Below are 21156 nucleotides of genomic sequence, written 5' to 3'. Positions count from 1 at the left end.
AAAAGAGGAAATGAACCAAAAAGTTGTTCAGAAAGGTGATAGATGGGCACCTGATTGGCTTATTTGATTAACAGTCTGCCTTTGGCTCGAGTCATCATCCCAGGGTCCTGAGAATCAAGCCCCACATAAGGCTCCCTGTTCAGCAGGAAGTATGCTTCTCCCTCTCCCTCTGCTCCTCATTCTAGCTCTCGCTCTCTCTCAAATAAATAAATAAAATCTTAAAAAAAAAAAGGTGATGGGGCCGCCTGGGTGACTCAGTCATTAAGCGTCTGTTTTCGGCTCAGGTCATGATCCCGGTGTACTGAGATAGAGCCCCACATTGGCCTCCCTGCTGGGTAGGAGGTGTGCTTCTCCCTCTCTCACTCCCCCTGCTTTTGTTTCCTCTCTTGTTGTGTCTTTCTCTGTCAAATAAATAAATAAAATATTAAAAAAAAGAAAAGGTGATCGCCTATGGGTAAATGGGTAAAAAAAATATTTATCTCCATTTAAGACTCACTTCTGGGACGCCTGGGTGGCTCAGTTGGTTAAGCAGCTGCCTTCGGCTCAGGTCATGATCCCAGCGTCCTGGGATCGAGTCCCACATCGGGCTCCTTGCTCAGCAGGGAGCCTGCTTCTCCCTCTGCCTCTTCCTGCCATTCTGTCTGCCTGTGCTCGCTCTCTCCCCCTCTCTCTCTCTGATAAATAAATAAAAAAAAAATCTTTAAAAAAAAAAAAAGACTCACTTCTTATACCATCCATAAATGTTTCTCTCAGTTTTATGTAAGGGATTCATGTCATGATTATATAAAGGCACAATCAAATTTACTTTCCTTATAAAAATAGGTGATTGTTTTTATTTGAGTAGAAATATTTTAAAAAGAACACTTGAAGAAAAGTTGTCATATTATTTTTTTTTAATTTTTTATTTTTTATAAACATATATTTTTATCCCCAGGGGTACAGGTCTGTGAATCACCAGGTTTACACACTTCACAGCACTCACCAAAGCACATACCCTCCCCAATGTCCATAATCCCACCCCCTTCTCCCAAACCCCCTCCCCCCAGCAACCCTCAGTTTGTTTTGTGAGATTAAGAGTCACTTATGGTTTGTCTCCCTCCCAATCCCATCTTGTTTCATTGATTCTTCTCCTACCCACTTAAGCCCCCATGTTGCATCACCACTTCCTCATATCAGGGAGATTATATGATAGTTGTCTTTCTCTGCTTGACTTATTTCGCTAAGCATGATACGCTCTAGTTCCATCCATGTTGTCGCAAATGGCAAGATTTCATTTCTTTTGATGGCTGCATAGTATTCCATTGTGTATATATACCACATCTTCTTGATCCATTCATCTGTCATATTATTTTTATATATATCATACCTTTAGGGTTTACATGATTTATGTAAAATAGATGAGACATTAAATGATTGAAATTACTTCAACAATAAGACTGATCTGCCCTTTAGTATAAATACTATAATTATAATGAAGAACAGAAAACTTTATCTTCTACATTCTCAAAAATGCAAAACAAGTTACTTTTTTCAAATCAAGTTATTAAAATAAAACAATCCTCCAATCAACACAAAGGAATAAAAGCTTAGTTGTCACACCATTCTATATACTTACAGATATTAGAATTATGCTACATTTAGCCCAGTTTTTAAATTTTATTTATTTTATTATTTTATTTTATTTTATTTAACTTCTTTTATTTTTTAAATTAAATTTTAATTTTTAAAGGTTTCATTTATTTATTTGACAGAGAGATAGCACAAGTAGGCAGAGAAGCAGGCAGAGGGAGAAGGAGAAGCAGACTCTCCATTGAGCAGGGAGCCTCAGGACTTGATCCCAGGACCCTGGGATGATGACCTGAGCCGAAGGCAGCCACTTAACCAACTGAACCATCCAGACACCCTAGCCCAGTTTATTTTAAAATACTGATTACCTAATAATTATCAGATATGTGACTATTTTATTTCAAGTTAATGATGTACATGGGGTTTTGTAGACTTAATACTGATTATACCCAAATATGCACAAAGACCATGACTAAAAGTCAACAAAAGTAATCATATTTTTTCCCCTAAGCATATTGCCTTGACTGTTTGAATAACACACAAGACTAAACTTGTTTAGAAACCTTTTCCTCAAATTTAGTGTTCTTGGGGCGCCTGGGTGGCTCAGTGGGTTAAGCCGCTGCCTTCGGCTCAGGTCATGATCTCAGGGTCCTGGGATCGAGTCCCACATCGGGCTCTCTGATTGGCGGGGAGCCTGCTTCCCTTCCTCTCTCTCTCTGCCTGCCTCTCTACTTGTGATCGCTCTCTGTCAAATAAATAAATAAATAAATCTTAAAAAAAAAAAATTAGTGTTCTTATTATGTATTGCTGGACTTAAAACAAAAAAACAACAAATGCAATATCTTAAAAATAACTATATTCATTTTGCTTAAGTATCAGCAGTTTGAACAGCCTTCCATAGGAACAGCTCATTTTTGTTCCACTTGTCATCAGATGCTCGGAGACTGAGGGTTAGAATCATCACAGGCTCATTCACATGTCTGAAAACTATCTATCAGGCAGGATTGCCACCAGAAAAGCCACATGTCTTTCCATGTAGCACAGGGCTTCTTCATAGGATGGTGGTTGAGATCCAAGACTAGGCATCACAAGAAAAAGATAACTATGTGGTAGCTGTATTGTCTTTTATGACCTATCTTCAGAAGTTATAAAAGTGTCACTTCTGCTGTAGTCTATTTATTAGAAGCAAGCTATGAAGGCTAAACCATATTCAAGGGGAGAGGAATTAGGGTTTGTATTATAAGAGCATGTTAGAAGGCATATATAAGAATGTGGCCATGTTTAGAAAATATAATTTGCCACAGTCTGTTTAGCATCAATAAGTATACTGATCTATCCTAATTCTGCTTCTCCATCTTATGCTGTTGTGGCTGTTTGCTTTATTTCTAATCATTCAGTAAGTAGAAGGAAATTTACCTTGTTCCAATTACTTTAGGTGAAAATAAAGTATTTCCCTGGGAAATTGATGAGAGAATTATTTGTTTTCTATCAGCTAATAAAGCTAAACCTTATAAGTGGATATTCAGTTGGAGAAAAATGTTATATATTTTTGGAAATCCCAATATTTCTTTCATTCATCTCAGATGTCTGAGCAACATATTATTTATTGTGAAAAAAAAATAAGGGACATAAAATTTAAATTCAATAATAATAATAATTTATTTTTAAATTCCCAGGATTGTTAAGTAAATAAATCATTGTTTTCTGTAAATCAGTCTTTAGTTTGCACTTTTTAAAAGAGGTTTACATAAGTGCCTTTTGATGATGAAATTACTTCAATGCTGAAATTATTTTCTAAGGAATATCTCAAACTAGCAATCTCTGTTGTTTCTTGTCACCTGTAGCTGTGGCAAAAGACTGCTTCCATATAAATGAATGAGAGAAGGCATCATAAAAGATTTATTTCTGCTGCCCCATTTTTCTTATTTATTTCTAACATTCTTCCCATTTACCATGAGCTTCCTAACATTTCAGAAACAGCTAGACGTCTTTGAGAACAAATTGTGCTATTTACTTCTGTCCTCAGAGAAAACGAATGGTTTAGTGGGTGAGATGTCCAGAACAATAAGGAAAACTTGTGTTATGTATTCCCAACAGAAGAAATAGATCTTCCGTAAATAAATCCCAGCACAATCATGGCAGGTCTCAGCACTGTACATAGTTATACATATTTTTTTCTTTATATAACTTTAAAGCCTTTCAAAAGAAAAAGCAACAGAATGCTGTTATGCAGATGCATAGACTTACCACAAAGTTATGGAAACAGAATATTCAAAACAACAAAAGTGTTTTAGTTATATTTCTATATAATTTAGTACACATACACACTGATTTTCAACTTTAATGACAGAAAATACCTTAGATGTAAGGAACACAACTAAATAATAATATTAGGATAAGAAAAATAATGTTATTTTTTATAAGTCAAAATGAATTAATTATAAAGTTTAATAAATTATCCTATTATTGCAGTGAGAAAGATGAGCTGGATTCTAACATTTACTGAATCCATACAGCATGCCTGACTTATTTCATGGGATATTTAGATATTTATAAAAACTTAATTGTTACAGATATTTTTATGTGATAAACATTTTTATTTTTATTATACAGATGAGAAAATTGAGATTGATAGAAGTTAAGTAGTTTCCCTCAAGCCCCTAAAAAAGAAGTAAGGAAATTATTATTCCCAGCAAATGGCTTTGATTCATGACTGGTGCACTTACGGGGTCAACTGACATCTATTGTACACTTTGGGAATCTCAAGACCATCCTGACATCTCACACCAATTGCAAATTTTGAGGTCCTCTAAACCACTTTCATGTTCAATATCTTGCTAAAAAAACCACAGAACACAGGAAAGTTATATCATTCATTCTTAGGGCTTATTGTACTGGAAGGATACAGGTTAAAATCAGTAAAGACTCCAAAGGCAAGGTCCAGGAGACATTAAGTCACGGAACTTCCAGTTGCCCTCCCTCAGTGAGAGTGCAGGTAGCACTTATTTCTTCCAGAAATGATGGGTGGCAATGGAGTACTGCCAACCAAGAAAACTCATCTGAGTTATGGTGAGCAGAACTTTTATTAGGACTTAATCATATGGACACAATTGGTCATCAACCTGACTGACCTTAGTCTCCATCCCTTGCAGATGTTGAGCTGATACTGAGTGGTCCAAGGTCCCCTACCACATTCTTTTTTTTTTTTTTTAAAGATTTTATTTATTTATTTGACAGAGAGAGATCACAAGTAGGCAGAGAGGCAGGCAGACAGAGAGGGGGAAGCAGGCTCCCTGCTGAGCAGAGAGCCCGATGTGGGGCTCAATCCCAGGACCCTGGTATCATGACCTGAGCTGAAAGCAGAGGCTTTAACCCACTGAGCCACCCAGGCGCACCCCCCCCACCACATTCTTAGCCGAGATTACTAGACATGGCAAAAAGCCACCAGGTGAACAAAGACGGGACATTCCAAGGACTTTGAAATTACCTTCTAGAAGCCAAGCACAAAAGCTATCTTTGGTCAATTATTCCTTTGCTTCAATTATCCTAAAACTAAGCCATGAGTGAAAGCATACTCAGTGATGTATATCTTACTGATTAAGCAACAAAAAAGCTTCATAAAACTTCCAAATGGAATAGTTTGGTTGTATTTTCATTTTGAATTATAAAATGATCTATTGCACAATGCTTCTTCTCAGTTTACCAAAGATTATTTCTTAAATGCAATTTTGTCCTAAATTGCATAGCAGATGAAGGGATATGTATAAACCCCACTATAAAGCTATCTAACACAGTTCCTAACTTTCCTAAACGTTTTTTGAAAATTGAGTTTATATATTTTAGTTGAATTTATTATTATGGAAGAAAAACTCCTAGTAGAACTAATAAATATAAAAAATTCTCTGTGACACTCTACGATGATGTTTTCTTTTCTTTTTTTTTTTTAAGATTTTATTTATTTATTTGACAGAGAGAGATCACAAGTAGACAGAGAGGCAGGCAGAGAGAGAGAGAGGGAAGCAGGCTCCCTGCTGAGCAGAGAGCCCGATGCGGGCCTCGATCCCAGGACCCTGAGATCATGACCTGAGCCGAAGGCAGCGGCTTAACCCACTGAGCCACCCAGGCGCCCCACGATGATGTTTTCTGATCCATTTTTAGTTGCAAGATCAATTTTAGAACATTGTCCTGACTGACTCACTTGTTTTATCCTACAAAAATATCATGTCAGCAAGAATTTCATCTCCATCATTATACACTGATCTATTACTGTGAATGCAGGTTCATGTTTCAAATAAAGTGAACACTTGGGTATAATGGATCTAATTATATAGAACATATTTTGGTTAAAGAAATATAGATTTTAAAGAAAATGATCAAGTTTTCACAGGTAAACAGTGCTTGAAAATTTCCACTCTGAAGTGCTTTGGTAGAGAATTAAGGCACAATGGCATTAAAATTGTCCTTTTATTTATTTTTTAAATGTCATCTCAATAAGTTAAATAATTATTATTAAATTAATGTTCAATAAGAAATATTAAGTGATGTCATAAAACTGTGGTGGTACACATATACTCATATAGGTTCATGAGATTATTATGTCTGACATAAGATTTCTTATTTTATGGTGGAGTTACCGGTTTTAAAACCTGAAACTAGTTTCTTTCATGCCTATCTCCTTTCTGATTATTTTCCTTTCTGATTGTTGTATTCCTATTTATTTGAATTGTGAAGAAAGCAATTATTTGGGAGAATGGAAGTGCTAGGGAGATTTCTGGACTGAATGAGGATAAAACTTGCTGTTGCCAATGTCAGATTCCATCAAGTTATTCAGCATCATATTGTTTATAAGGATAACGGATCTTGATTCATTTTGACAAAATGTCCAGTCTGAATCTAATCTGCAACATGTGTCATACTACCTCTCAAATTTAATGGAACACCTTGTTTCCTTGGGAGTGGTACAGTATGCTACGTGAGCCTTTCCAGGTATTTTATATTATTCATTGTGAAATTATGAGCAGAATTTGACCTCCTATATATATTTGAGAAATATATAAATATATATATTCTATATATATTTGAATTTACAGGAAGGACTGTAATTTGGAGAGAAGAATTAGAGGAAGATTTGGTCCTTTTCCCCATATAATTAGTCACATTTTAATCATACAGGAAGAAAACCATGAATGTAGGATAAGCAGAAATTTTAGATCTCTATGGATTCTTTGTGACTTGGACTGCAGAATATCCCTGGTTCTACCAAATGGTGTGTGAAGACCTCACACCTGTATGAAATGAAGTTCTTGGCTCTGTAAAGGTGAAATAGAAAGAAGACTTCTCATACATAATTCAGACTTTAACTATAATTTAATTAAGTTGGGCCATCCAAAATTGTTAGTATTCAACTATTTTTGACCCGCAAAAACTATAAATCCCATATATTTTTACCTAATAAAACCATGGATAAATACTTGTCTATACAGTTCTTTTTTTCAGATGTGTCTTTACCCAAAACTGTGTCCAGTTAGGTTGTTAATAAATGCCTTTCAACAGTAAGATCAGAACCTAGGTTAAGGTGTTTCTTAGGAAAAATCACAGCAAAATTACTTGGTGTGTAGTAACTTCTAACATTATATTTTCTCTTTAAACCATATAAGTCATAACTTTGTTATCAGTCATTGAGAATAACAAAAATATGTCTGGGCAAACAAACTAAGAAAAAATCTTAAAGATATTTTTTCTTGGGGCACCTGGGTGGCTCAGTGGGTTAAGCCGCTGCCTTCGGCTCAGGTCATGATCTCAGGGTCCTGGGATCAAGTTCCGCATCGGGCTCTCTGCTCAGCAGGGAGCCTGCTTCCTCCTCTCTCTCTCTGCCTGCCTCTCTGCCTACTTGTGATCTCTCTCTGTCAAATAAATAAATAAAATCTTAAAAAAAAAAAGATATTTTTTCTTAACTGAAGAGTATCATTTCTCTAGGATCTATGAATATCAAGACTCTAGTGCACACTGTGATCTAATTAGGGCATGTCATCATTATCAGCATCTTCATCTTCAATAATATCATCATTGCATTGGAATATGCAAGTTCCCCATTTTGGAAATCTAAAAAGCTAGAAAATAAAACCTGTAACTAGACAGAAATGAAAAGAAGGCAATTATTTATTTCAGGTCTTGATTATAAACTTTTAATCATCCCCAAAGAGAAATTTAGATATGTATGTATCTAAATAATCAAATGCTAGAACACTCTATTAGATCAAAATTATAAAAATTATAAGAGCACATTTCAGCATTATAGTAACAATGGGATAACTGAATTAAGACTGAAAATTACATTAAATTATACAAAAAAAGTCCCAGTATGGCCAAAAATGTATTTTTTTGAATATTAAAAATGAGGTTTATGAAAAAAGAGAAAGTAATACTCATACGCTCATGAGGTTCACAGGTTCAGTCTTGTTTAAACAGGTATAAAGTCAGTGGCAATCGAGAAAAGAGGTCTCTCAGTAACCAACTCCCTTGGCCTAAATCCTTTGTATAGAAAATAACCTACCTCATCTCCTAATTACCTATTAGATATATCTAATGATATTAAAACTCTAAATTGATTTTTACAAGGGCAATATTCATAGAATTCATTTCATTAAAAATTTTATTTATTTATTTATTTGATTATTATTATTATTATATTGTTAGCCTACATATATTACATCATTAGTTTTGATGGTATTCAACAATTCCCTAGTTTCATAAAACACCAATGCTCATCACAACACGTGCCCTCCTTAATACCCATATGACATATAATGTACTATTTGTTTCAAGGTACAGGACTGTGATTCATCAGTCTTACACAATTCACAGCGCTCACCATAGCACACACCCTCCCCAATGACTATCCCTCAGCCACCCCATCCCTCCCTTTACCCTCCATTCCAGCAACCCTCAATTTTTTTCCTGATATTAAGTGTCTCCTTCTCTGGTTTCTTCTTGTTTCATTTTTTCTTCTCTCCCCACAAAACCCACATTTTAAATAATTATAATGTAAAAAAATAGCTATAATATTTAAAATCATTTCTTATTCATCAAAATCACTTTATATTTGTCACAAACCATTATTTAAAGAGGTGATGAGTACTCCAGAAAATTTAGGTTTAAAAAAGGTACAAAGTTATCAATTATAGTGGAATATTTGCCAATATTATCTTTGGATTAACAATGGATCATTCCACATATTTCATGGCTCCAGAGTGACTGTTATATTTTTGCTACCTGCTAACAATAATATTATTTATACTTTATCTTATTATGTTGGTAGTATTTTTATTTACTAAATCTCAGGATTGCTTTAAAAGATAAAGTCAATTAGGGTTCACTAGTCCCTGCCTAAGAACTTAAAGCTGATGTTTGGATCTATATTCCTCTTCCTTTACACTATTTTCACCTAATCCATAGGCATTTTGTGATGTTTAATAAATAATGAATACTGTTATGCTGGAAATAAAAAAACAAAACAAAACAAAACAAAACAAAACAAAAAAAAAGATAAACATAATCTAAAAGCATACCTTGAAGATATTGCAGGTTCCTGACCATTGCGATTAAAGCAAATATTTCAAGAAAAAAAAAAAATAACATTCTTCTTTTAGACATCTGTATTTCTCTTGGTTGTACAGTAACTTGGGGATATCTCTAAGCTTTAGAAACTTAAAATAGAAATGTGTTACATCCTACTTATTTACTATACAAAAATCTTAAACCAGGATAACATATTTAGCTTTGGTGCATGACTTCTAAAAGCACTTAAGCAGTACTTGGGTAATATACCAAAGTTGGGACTCATTGGTTGGGGCTGATTTTCAAATAATAATAAAGCTCAACAAAAATATTACCATATGAAAGCAACACCTAAGTCTACTCCTTTTTTTTTCTTAATGTAGTGCCACATAACCTATGGAATATGGATTTTCATAGCACTGAGAGGGAGGATTAATTTTTAAGGGTTGTAAATAATAACTGGTAAGGGACTTGGGCTATTTAAAATTAATTATTATTTAATGAACAAAACTTTAGAAGCCATACAGGCTAACTCAGTGATGCCAGAATATATCAAGAAGTAAACATTTCCAAATTCAGTTGACTATACTTGTTTTTTATTGTTAGAGTATTACCTTCATAATCATTGTGCAGGCATAGGGATAATAAATCCTTTAACTAAGATAATCATACAAAAATAAACTGTGAACTCAGCTTCTGGTATGGCCAAATAATCTTCTATTATATCAAATCTCATATAATAGCTATAAACTGATCTTGAAAATTAATTACTTGAAGACCCTGAGAAATAAACAGAAAGAGGTATTTTTCTATTGGTAATATAACTTTGGAAGAATGAAATACATGGGGTGAATTATCCATCTTGATAAAACAATCACAACTAGGATTGCCTTGAATGGCTAAAAAATTAGGGAAGAATCCAAGAGAGAAAGACAGAATTTCAAGTTCTTTCTATAAACTGTTCAAGTCTCTGGGTGACAAATAGAATAAGCATATCTAGACAACACAAAGAAGCCTAGATAAGCATAGTAAAATGAACCACAATTTGAAGTTGCTTCCCAAAAGACAGTATTTGCAGGTTGAGTGCAGTTTGCAGTTAACTGCTTGTTAGAACAAACAAAAAACACAAGATACTTCAAAGTAATATAATAGAATCCAGGGTCACCATAATATCACATTTAAATTTAAAAAAAAATTCTCAACATACACAGAGTCAAGAAAATGTGACCTCTTATGAAGAGGAAAAGCACTCAATACAGACCAACCCCAGGAGAACATAGACTTAGTAGATGAAGATTTTAAGGTCTATATAATAACTACTCAAAAGTGAAAGAAAAACATGGTCACAATGAATGTAAGGATTGAAAGTTTTAGCAGAGAATTGGAAAAATTTTAAAAAATGGGTATTTTAGAACAGCAAATTACAAAATATGTGAAATAAAAAAAATACTCTCTATGGGCTAAAAAATATAATGGAGATGGCAAGAACAAAAACAAACATCAAAAGATTATTTAGAGCAATTACCCAATCTGCAGTAGGATGAACAAAAAGATTTAAAAGTATTTTAAGAGAATTAAACTCAGACAAGAAAGTGAGTGAAATGTTCCTATTTGATACTTGGCATTAAAATATAGTGTTATTTCCTGGTCCTCGTATGTAAGTGATGAATCACTAAATTCTACTGAAGCTAATATTACATTGTATATTAACTAACTGGAATTTAAATAAAAACTTGAAGCTACAAAGTGAAACAAATAAAAACAAACAAACAAAATAAAAAGTGAATCAAAACAAAGCCTGCATATACAATTTAAAAAATACATAGTGCTATTTCATTAAAAAATAAACAAGCAATAATTCTTTACTTACCCATTTTTTCATACAGCAAAACTAGTCACTTTATCAATCCTTATATATTTAAATGTTATAAAAGTTATAAGAAAATTGTTATAAAAATTTTTGTAGGAAAAATTGTTCAAATACACCAAATAGTTGCACTTTTTTTAATGGAAATTGAAATGATTTTGGCTGAAGGAAGCCCAGAAAAGTACGTGGCAAATACTTCCAAGTGACAAGTACTATTTTCAGATGTACGGAAAAAGTAATAAATACTAAAATTAATATGAAATTGAAATTTAATTAAATACATATTATTTGAGCTTGCATTGTTCTTTTATTTTCTTATAGCCAATTCTTTTCAGTTTCTTTGTTTTTAGCTATTTATTTTTATTGATACAATATTATTTTATGATATTATTATCTAATATAATATTATGCTGTAATTGATAGTCTACATGTAATTTAGAAGGAGATTTTTTTAGGGAAAGCTTTGGTATTCTCTGAATCTCCTTCCCTTCTATCCCTATGAAGAGAAGATGCGGTCTGTTTTTACTTTCGCTCTAGCCTTGGAAAGATGTTCTAATGTGACACTTTCAGAAAAGGATTTATATCTTGGAGCTTCTGATTTATGCTTATGAAATTTAAAGAATTGGGAACTGTGGCTAGCCAATATTCTAAGAATAAAGAGAGGTTGTTGAATTGGCAGCTGCCAATGTTTTTTTGTGGGCAGTGGGGAGAAAAGGGAAAAAAGGATATATGTGTTGTTGTTTTTGTTTTTGTCTGTTTGTTTGTTTTTCCTGTGGATCATGTGTAGAGTACTTAAGACAGAGCTGGCAGGGGCTTCATTTGGATTCCAACCAATCCAGCTGCCCAGAGGTCAAGGAACTCAGTAAAAAAGAAGCTGGATGTCAGAGGAGGCAATTGTAGGTGACCAGATGGAGAAATTGTATCTTTGCACATTAAAAACAAAACTGCAGGTGAGAAATGACCAGTGGTGGGATGTCTTCCAAGAACAGATAGCAGCAGAAATGAAAGAAAAGATTTAGCTGGAAACACTAGCGGAGTTCAAGGAGCCCAGAAATCAGCTTATGATGGTATCAGCCGATAAATACACTTTCTACTTCCTTACTGTTAACCCTGCCCTGCTGCTCCAATAGTAAATAAATGCAGACAAAAACAGCATATTAAGTGAGGGAGTGGGAGTAAGAATTATTAAGTTTACTGTTTACACTTTAAAAAAATGTTATTGGATCAAAATTATGAGTACGGGGTTAAAAAAAATCCTATAAGTACTCCAGTTATATGCTCTCTCAGTATTTTCAAATCCTCTGAACGAAATAGTTCATTGGCTTATTCTCTGTCAACGACCAGAAAACCAAATTACCTATTCTGAGGAAACTGTCTTCTGAGTATATGGATCACAGGCTCTGCAATTGTCTATGTACCACTGGCAAGCCTTCTCCTCTGTAGGATCTTCGCTTTTGCTGTAGATTAGTGCAAATCCCATTAGCCCTCCACGCTCTTCTGCTTAGATCACGCTCTCATTTTATAAGCACTTTAAAATTTCATTCCAATACATTAGAATTGATGCGCTACAATGCCCCCTTAAAAAGATTTTTGTGCTTTACAAAATCAGTTTACTTGACTTTTCTACCTTTTGCTTAACACTACACCAGTGTAGCTTTTCAGCCACATAAGAAATTTTCTGAGGTGATTTCTTTTCATCAAGAACATTGTATGTCTTTTGTACCCTGCTTCAAAAATTGAGCGAGGGTGAACTTGGTCTTATTTTCCTAAATTGTTACATCTAAATTTTACCTACACTGTTCAAATCATAAGTATTGCTTTATTGAGTACCCCGATAATACATTAAAGGTTGAACAGATAGTGTGTCATATTTCTAACCTGATGTGCAGTATTCAGATCTGTATATTTTTCAAAGCACAGTTATGAGTCACTTGAGGGAGTCCATTAGAAGTACATTGAATATATTGACCTTGATATTAATTGTAATCAAGATTCATTAACATGTAAACTGGATAAATACATTGCAATTGGGAGTCAAGGACTAACTAAAAAAATAACAACACTAAATGTATCAAAGTAAAACCACAATCAGCAATACTTAATGTACAGCTCAATCAATTTTGTCTGGATTTCTAATGGATTATCCGTTATATTTTCTAGAATTTATTTAATTTATTTCCCACTTTCCAACAGTCTGAACCTTTGTTCTATTCAGACGACAGCCATCTTACTACATTGATGGAATCAGGGAATTTATGTAGGTTCTCTCAAGTTTTTTCTTTTCCACTTCAAAAAATTTTTTTTGCATTCTTCTCATAAAGATTTTTCCATCACTTTTTCAGGAAGTGTGAATTCCATTTCTTCTGATTTTATTAATAATTTCCTTTCCCTTTGACATGTTTTTCTATTTATCCATCAAATCCTTTTCAACTTAGAAAATTTTTTAAATTTTTGCCATCATAAGTGAGTCATTGAGGTTTCTTGGCTGAAACTACTCATTATCCATTTACTTTTAAACCTTTGCTTCTTGAAATCTTGTCTCCACCACTTTATTAAGTGGTGTCCAATGATTTCTATTCTTGGGTCACTTGTTTTTGATAATCAGGAGCCACTGACACTGCTGGTCATTTCCTTATAGTCTAGATCATTAAATAGTAATCATCTGCCGGTTGTGTCCCTAGAACTGATTTATCCATATGACCATTGGTTTTGTTTGTTGGGTTTATTGTTTTGTTTTGTTTTGCTTTGTTTGTTTTCTATCATATAACCTCAAGTTGCTGTGGTAATTTAGAGGTTCAGGGCAATTGAGTATCAAATTAAACTACTCATGCTTCATTTCTTAGGGAGCAGGATTCATCTTGTACCCTCAGGATTGATATCTATAAGAATATTCCCTATGATATTTTCATGGCAAAGGATTCACTTCTTCTGGCATCTCTAATTCACATATTAGCTTTTCAATGAGGATAGCTTAAGAAAGGAAAGATTTCTGTTACACTTGTGCTAATATTTCTTTCTTTTTTTTTTTAAAGATTTTATTTATTCATTTGACACAGAGAGATCACAAATAGGCAGAGAGGCAGGCAGAGAGAGAGAGAGGAGGAAGCAGGCTCCCCGCGGAGCAGAGAACCCGATGTGGGACTCGATCCCAGGACCCTGAGATCATGACCTGAGCCGAAGGCAGCGGTTTAACCCACTGAGCCACCCAGGCGCCCTAATATTTCTGAATCCTTAGAATATATAAAACAATTTGATGCTGTTTTCCAACATACTGATTTACATCCTTTTAATTTGACTATTACCTCTGGCCTAACCCTTAACTCTTTGAAGTTTTACTTTTTTCTAAAGATACCTCAAAATATCTTAAAACCAACTCAATGGCCTGCTTCTTAAAGAGATAATACATTTAAAAAATCTGTTTATCATGGAATTTACATAAAATCACATAACTTAATGTAAACTTAAAAGATTTCTAAAAGTTTTTATATAGTATTCTTCATATAGGTTAATTAGATTATGTTAGCATATATTATCTAAAGATTTAGCTGATATTAAAAAAGTCAGACCCTTTCTTCCCTTTTATGGTATAAAAGTCCATAAGACAGCATGCCCGAGGGTAAGATTTCACAAGTACTATTTATTGATTGTGTAAATTTAATAAGCTCCAGATCCATTTTAAGTATCTATGATAATTTTCTAATCTCACAATTAGGGCCATCAAAGGCACTTGTTCTGAAAAGAGTATTTGTATAGAGTCTTTTTCTATACCTAGCTCCTTTCCCTTTGCAGATTGAAATAAATGGGTTATTCAGACCTACAGCACACCACAGTATTTATCTAAACTTGTGCTGACTATGCAGGTGTCATTTGGAATTTTTGAAATGCTTATGTTAAAACAAGAAACCTACATAATCAATTTAAAAGTCATCCTTCATTATTCTAAGTTTAAATTAAGAAAATAATGCCTACAGGAAATTCAGCCTAAAATCTACTTCTTGGTCATACTGTTTCCACAGGGAATTTTTATTCTATCAATTCTTTAGGTCATTGTCTTAATTTAAATTTGAAGAGATGAAGGAAGAGTTCTTAAAATTACACTGTAGTTGCAAAACTGGGCATTTATTATTTTTTTCCTCATGGAATAGAAGTAAAACTTCCCAAACACTGATCTGATTATATTTTTGGAATATTGTTTTCTCCTCAAAATTTAGGTTAAGAAACCAAACAAAGCAAATAAACAACATTCTTTTGATCCATTTTCACATATTTTTACCCATTTTTGAGGCCTCTTCAGAAATTTATTAGTAGACACATGCTATCTATTGTGACATGAGATAATGCCAGTGAAATTGGTCAATTTAAAAGTCTCTCAGACCCAGAATATCACATTTTCTATGAGGAGCACATATTATTGGGAACAAGAATTATCTCTGTAGTTAGGCATAATGTGATGTCGAGAAAGGATAGTGCCATAAAATTGGTAGAATTCTAGACAATATGCGTAAGGGATGCCTAACAAGACATGACAAAATACTTACAAGAAATGCTAATGGAATCCCAACAATAGGAAATCTAGAAGCAAGCAAGAAGACTGAGTTGACAGGCAGCAAAAGAGAAGGGTACCACAGGGTCTGAGCTCAGATATTTGGTTTTAAACCTGTAGGACACAAGCTAGAGGTGAAAGAATGATCCTCAATGACAGGAGTACAGGGCAGAACAAGTTTGTAAATAATGTAGGTAAATAAAGAGACATTGTAGGAGCAAGATGAAATACAGGGCAAATTAATTATGGTTCTTAGAATAAGCAAAGTTCAGTTAGATTGGGAACATGACAAAGAAAGCAACAAGTTTAATTTAAATAGTCATTTGAATATTAAACTAATTTTCTCCTAGGGCACCTTGGTGGCTCAGTCAGTTAAATGTCTACCTTCCACTCAGGTCAGGTGTCAGGGTCCTGGGATTGAGTCCCACATCCAGCTCCCTGCTCAGCTGGGAACCTGCTTGTGCGTCTCTATCTGCTCCTCCCCCTTATTTGGGCTTATTTGAAAGAAAGAGCTCTTTCATAAAAATAAGTAAAATCTTTAAAAAAAATTTTAATAAATAAATACTTTTTTTCCTAAAGATGCTATTGTACCCAGATACTTGACAGAGATAAACAACTAGCTAGCTATCAAATATGTATTGACAATGAAAGGTAAAAGGTTTGTGGGATAGAGATCTATATAAGCTCTTTTAGTGAAAATGTTAGCATTTTAAACATCACAGCTCTATATAAAATATATATGATGAAAAAATAAATTATTCTTATTCTCTTAGTAAAGGAATTTTAATTTTTAACAGGTTTAGCTCTACTTTTGACATAAAACAAATTGTTCATATTAAAGGGTGCAATATCATACATTTTAATAAATGTCTACCTCCATGAAACCACAAAAATGAAGATAATGTATATATCCATCATGCCTCCAAAGTTTCTAAGTTTCTTTTTTTAACCCCTTCTTCCTGGCACTCTCTGCATCCTTAGTCTTCAAACAAATGATGTAGGTAATATTTTATTTTGTTACTAAAGATGTACTTTCATCTTCTAGATTTTTATATAAAATTCAAAAAGATGAATTTTTAGATTCATCTGCATTGTTGCTATATCAGTAATATATTCCTTTCAATTGTTGAGTCATGTGGTTAATACCAAAAAATATTTCATTCATTCACCTGTTACTGAACATTTAGCTTGTTTCCAGTTTTCCTGGGACATATGCTGTAACATATGAATGAAATACTGAATCATATGGTATATGTATGTATAATATTCTATGAAACTGCCAAATTATTTTCCAAAGTGGTTGTGTCATTTTACTTCCCCATAAGTGGTGTAAGAAAGTTCCACTTATTATATATCATAGTGAATATGTGGCAAAAAGAGTATATATATGGATATACATACATTTAATTTTAGAGATTTTTTTCATCTCTTGATATTTCATAGTAATTTTAATTCACACTTCCCTAATGAGTGATAATCCTGAAAATATTTGCATGTGCATATTCTCCACTTGTATACCTTTTTGAATAAGGTAGTTCAGGTTTTTTTGCCCATTTCTTAATTGGTCATTTTTGGGTGACTAATTTATTCTTAAATGATCTTTAGCTGCTTTGTCTTTCAAAGAATATGTTTGTTTAGTTGAAGATGAATTTATTCACATGAAGTTATTTATATTATTTCCTTATATCATTTTCCTGTCTATAGAATCTGAAATTATTTCACCTGTGTAACCCCAAGTATTAGTAACATGAGTCTTCCCTTTTTTTCTTGAACATTCTGGACAGTTTTCCAATTTTATTTGTCTTTTCTAAAAATCTGTGTCTTTGTTTAATTGATTTTATTTATTGCTTATCTTTTACCTACTTCTGGTTTTATTTTGATTGGGCCCTTTATTCTGCTTATTTTGAATATAAGTTGATCTTCTTTTTATACTTTCTTCCCATCAAAGCCAGATCATTGTTCTCTGGGTTTTCCTCTTTACTTTTTTTTTTTTTTTTTTTTTTTTTTTTTTTGAGAGTGCCCATGAGAAAGGGGATGGGGCAGAAGGAGAGGGACAAGCAGACTTCCCACTGAGTGGGGAGCTCAATGTGAATTTGGTCTTAGGATCCTGGGGTCATGACCTGAGCCAAAGGCAGACATTTAGCTGACAGAGCCACCCAGGCATCCCACTTTTCTCTTTTCTAATACAGGTTTCTTTGTGGCAATAACCCATGGGTTATTTGACAGTGTATAAATTGGTTTACAAATACTTTAATTTTTTTAAAAAGATTTTATTTATTTATTTATTTGACAGAGAAAGATAGCAAGAGAAAGAGTACAAGCAGGGGAGCAGCAGAGGGAGAGGGAGAAGCAGGCTCTCCACTGAGCAGGTAGCCGGATGAGGGGTCTTGATCCTAGGGCCCTGGGATTGTGACCTGAGCCGTAAGCAGATGCTTAAGGTCTGAGCCACCCAGGTCCCTTGGTTTGCAAGTATTTTAATATGTTGTGGATGTCCTTCTGTTATTGGTTTTAATTTAATTCCTGGTGATTTGAGAATGTACTTTTTTTAATTTTAATCTTTTAGATGTGCTGAGGCTTTTTAACCATCATAGAATATATTCTATCTTGGTAAATGTCCCATGAGAACTTCGACAAATATATAATTTTTTTAATTGACTTTTTAATTAATTAATTAATTAATTATTTTTTAAAGATTTTATTTATTTATTTGACAGAGAGATCACAAGTAGGCAGAGAGGCAGGCAGAGAGAGAGAGAGAGGAGGAAGCAGGCTCCCCGCTGAGCAGAGAGCCCGATGTGGGCCTCGATCCCAGGACCCTGAGAGCATGACCTGAGCCGAAGGCAGAGGCTTAACCCACTGAGCCACCCAGGCGCCCCTAATTGACTTTTTTAAACTTCATTTTTGGGAGCAATTTTAGAGCATTGTTTTTTAGAGCTTTTTTTTTTTTTTTTTTTTAGATCAGTTAGGTTGACAACAAAATTAAGAAGATACAGGGATTTTCCCTTATACACCCTGCCAATACATATACCTCCTGCCAACACATATACCCCCTTCCCCCAATGGGGGAAGCACTACTTCCCCCATTATCCATATTCCCCACCACAGGGGTACATGTGTTAAAATTGATGAACCTAAATTAATACATCACAGTCACCCAAATTCATAGTTTACATCACAGTTCAGTCTTGGTATTGTATATTCTATAGGTTTTGGCAAATGTATAATAACACATATCCATCATTGTCAGATCATACAATGTATATTCACTGCTCTCAAAATCCTCTGTCTTCTGCCTATTAATTCCCTCTCCATTCCCCAATCCCAGGCAATCACTGATCTTGGTATTGTCTCCCTAGTTTTGTCTTTAATATGATGTCATAGAGTTGAAATCATGTAGTATGAAGTCTTCTCAAATTGGTGTTTGTCACTTAGTAACAAGCATTTACAGTTCCTCCATGTCTTTCATGGCTTGATAGCTCATTTCTTTTTAGAACAATTGATATTCTAACATCTGGATGTGCCCGTTTATTTACCCATTCCCCTATTGGAGTACATCTTGCTTGTTTCCAAGTTTTGGCAATTATGAATAAAGCCATTATAAACATCTGTGTGCATCTTTTGCAGAGGCATAATTTTTTAACCCTTTGGCTACATGCTAAGGAATACAATTACTGTATCATATGGCAAGAATGTCTTAAGTTTTGCAAGAATCTGTCAAACTGTTTTCCACAGTGACTGTACCACTTTACAATTCCACCAACGATAAAAGAAAGTGCCTATTGCTCCACATCCTCACTGTATTGCATGTTATCAGTGTTTTGTATTTTAATCACCTGGTATCTGTGTAAGTAGTACCTTGTTGTTTTAATTTGCATTTCCCCCACAATATATAATGTGGAGCATCTTTCCATATGCTTATTTTTCATCTGGGTATCTTCTTTGGTGAGGAATTTTTTAAGGCCTTTGGCCTATTCTTTTTTGTTTTTATAATTTTCATTTTTTTTATTTCTTTATAAATATGTAATGTATTAGCCCCAGGGGTACAGGTCTGTGAATCTCCAGGTTTACACACTTCACAGCACTCACCATAGCACATACTCTCCCCAGTGTCCTTTGGCCTATTCTTTTTTTTTTTTTTTTAAGATTTTATTTATTTATTTGACAGACAGAGATCACAAGTAGACAGAGAGGCAAGCAGAGAAAGAGGAGGAAGCAGGCTCCCCACAGAGCAGAGAGCCCAATGCGGGGCTCGATCCCCGAACCCTGGGATCATGACCTGAGCTGAAGGCAGAGGCTTTAACGCACTGAGACCCCCAGGCACCCACTTTTGACCTACTCTTAAAGCATATTTGTTTCCTTATTCTTGAACTGTGAGAGTTCTTTACATATTTTGGGTAATCACTTTATCAGCTGTGGTTTTTACAAGTCTTTTCTTTCAGTCTTTACTTGTCTTTTTATTCTTTTGATCTTGTCTTTTGTAGAGCAAAAGTTTTAATTTGAATGCTATCTTGTTTATCAATTATATCTTTCATTGATTTTGCTTCTTGTGTCATACTTAAAAAGTCATCTCCATGTCCAAGGCACCTACCCTATTAGTTATCTTCTAGGAGTTTTATAGTTCTCTATTTTACATTTAGGTCTATGTCTACGTGTGTGCGCGCGCACACCCATGGATGCCATTGTTTTAGCACCCTTTTGTAGAAAAGACTATCTTGGCTCCATTGTACTACTTTTGGGGTTTTTTGGCCAACGATCAGTTGACTATATTTATGTGGTGCATTTCTGAGTTCTCTAGTCTCTTCCATTCATTTATTATTTTACCCAAGTGTGCTGATAACTGCAACATTTTAGAAAGATTTGAAGTTTGCTGGTGTCAGTCTTCTAACTTTTGTTTTCCTACATCAATATTGTGTTTTATTGTCTGTGGGATCTGTAGAGATGTTCCCTCTTTTGTTTCTGATATTACTAATTTGTATTCTCTCATTTGTTTTCTTAGTTAGCCTGGCTAGAAGCTTATTGATATTCTTTTTCTTTTCAAAGAACCACCTTTTGATGTCATTGATTTTTCTCTACTGATTTTCTGTTTTCGGTTCCATTGATTTGTGCTCTAATTCTTATTATTTCTTTTCTCCTGTTTACTTTGTATTTAGGTTGTTCTTTTTCTAGTTTCCTAAGGTAGAAACAATTGATTGACTTTAGATTCCCCTTCCTTTCTAATATATGCATTTGGTGCTTTATATTTCTAAGCACTACTTTTGTTGGATCCAACAAATTCTGACAAATTGTGTTTTCTTTTTCATTTAGTTCAAGATATTTTTAAATTTCTCTTGAGATTTCATCTTTGACTCATGTATTATTCAGATGTATGTTGGTTTAATCTCAATGTATACTGGAATTTTCCAGTTATTTTTCTGTTATTGATTTCTAATTTAATTACACTGTGATATGGGGGCACCTGGGTGGCTCAGTGGGTTAAAGCCCCTGCCTTTGGCTCAGGTCATGATCCCAGAGTCCTGGGATCGAGCCCCGCATCCGGCTGTCTGCTCCGTGGAGAGCCTGCTTCCTCCTCTCTCTCTCTCTGCCTGCCTCTCTGCCTACTTGTGATCTCTGTCTGTGAAATAAA

This window comes from Mustela erminea, chromosome 1 (genome assembly GCF_009829155.1).
Source record: "Mustela erminea isolate mMusErm1 chromosome 1, mMusErm1.Pri, whole genome shotgun sequence".
Taxonomy (NCBI): domain Eukaryota; kingdom Metazoa; phylum Chordata; class Mammalia; order Carnivora; family Mustelidae; genus Mustela; species Mustela erminea.
This window is presented reverse-complemented; position numbering follows the sequence as displayed.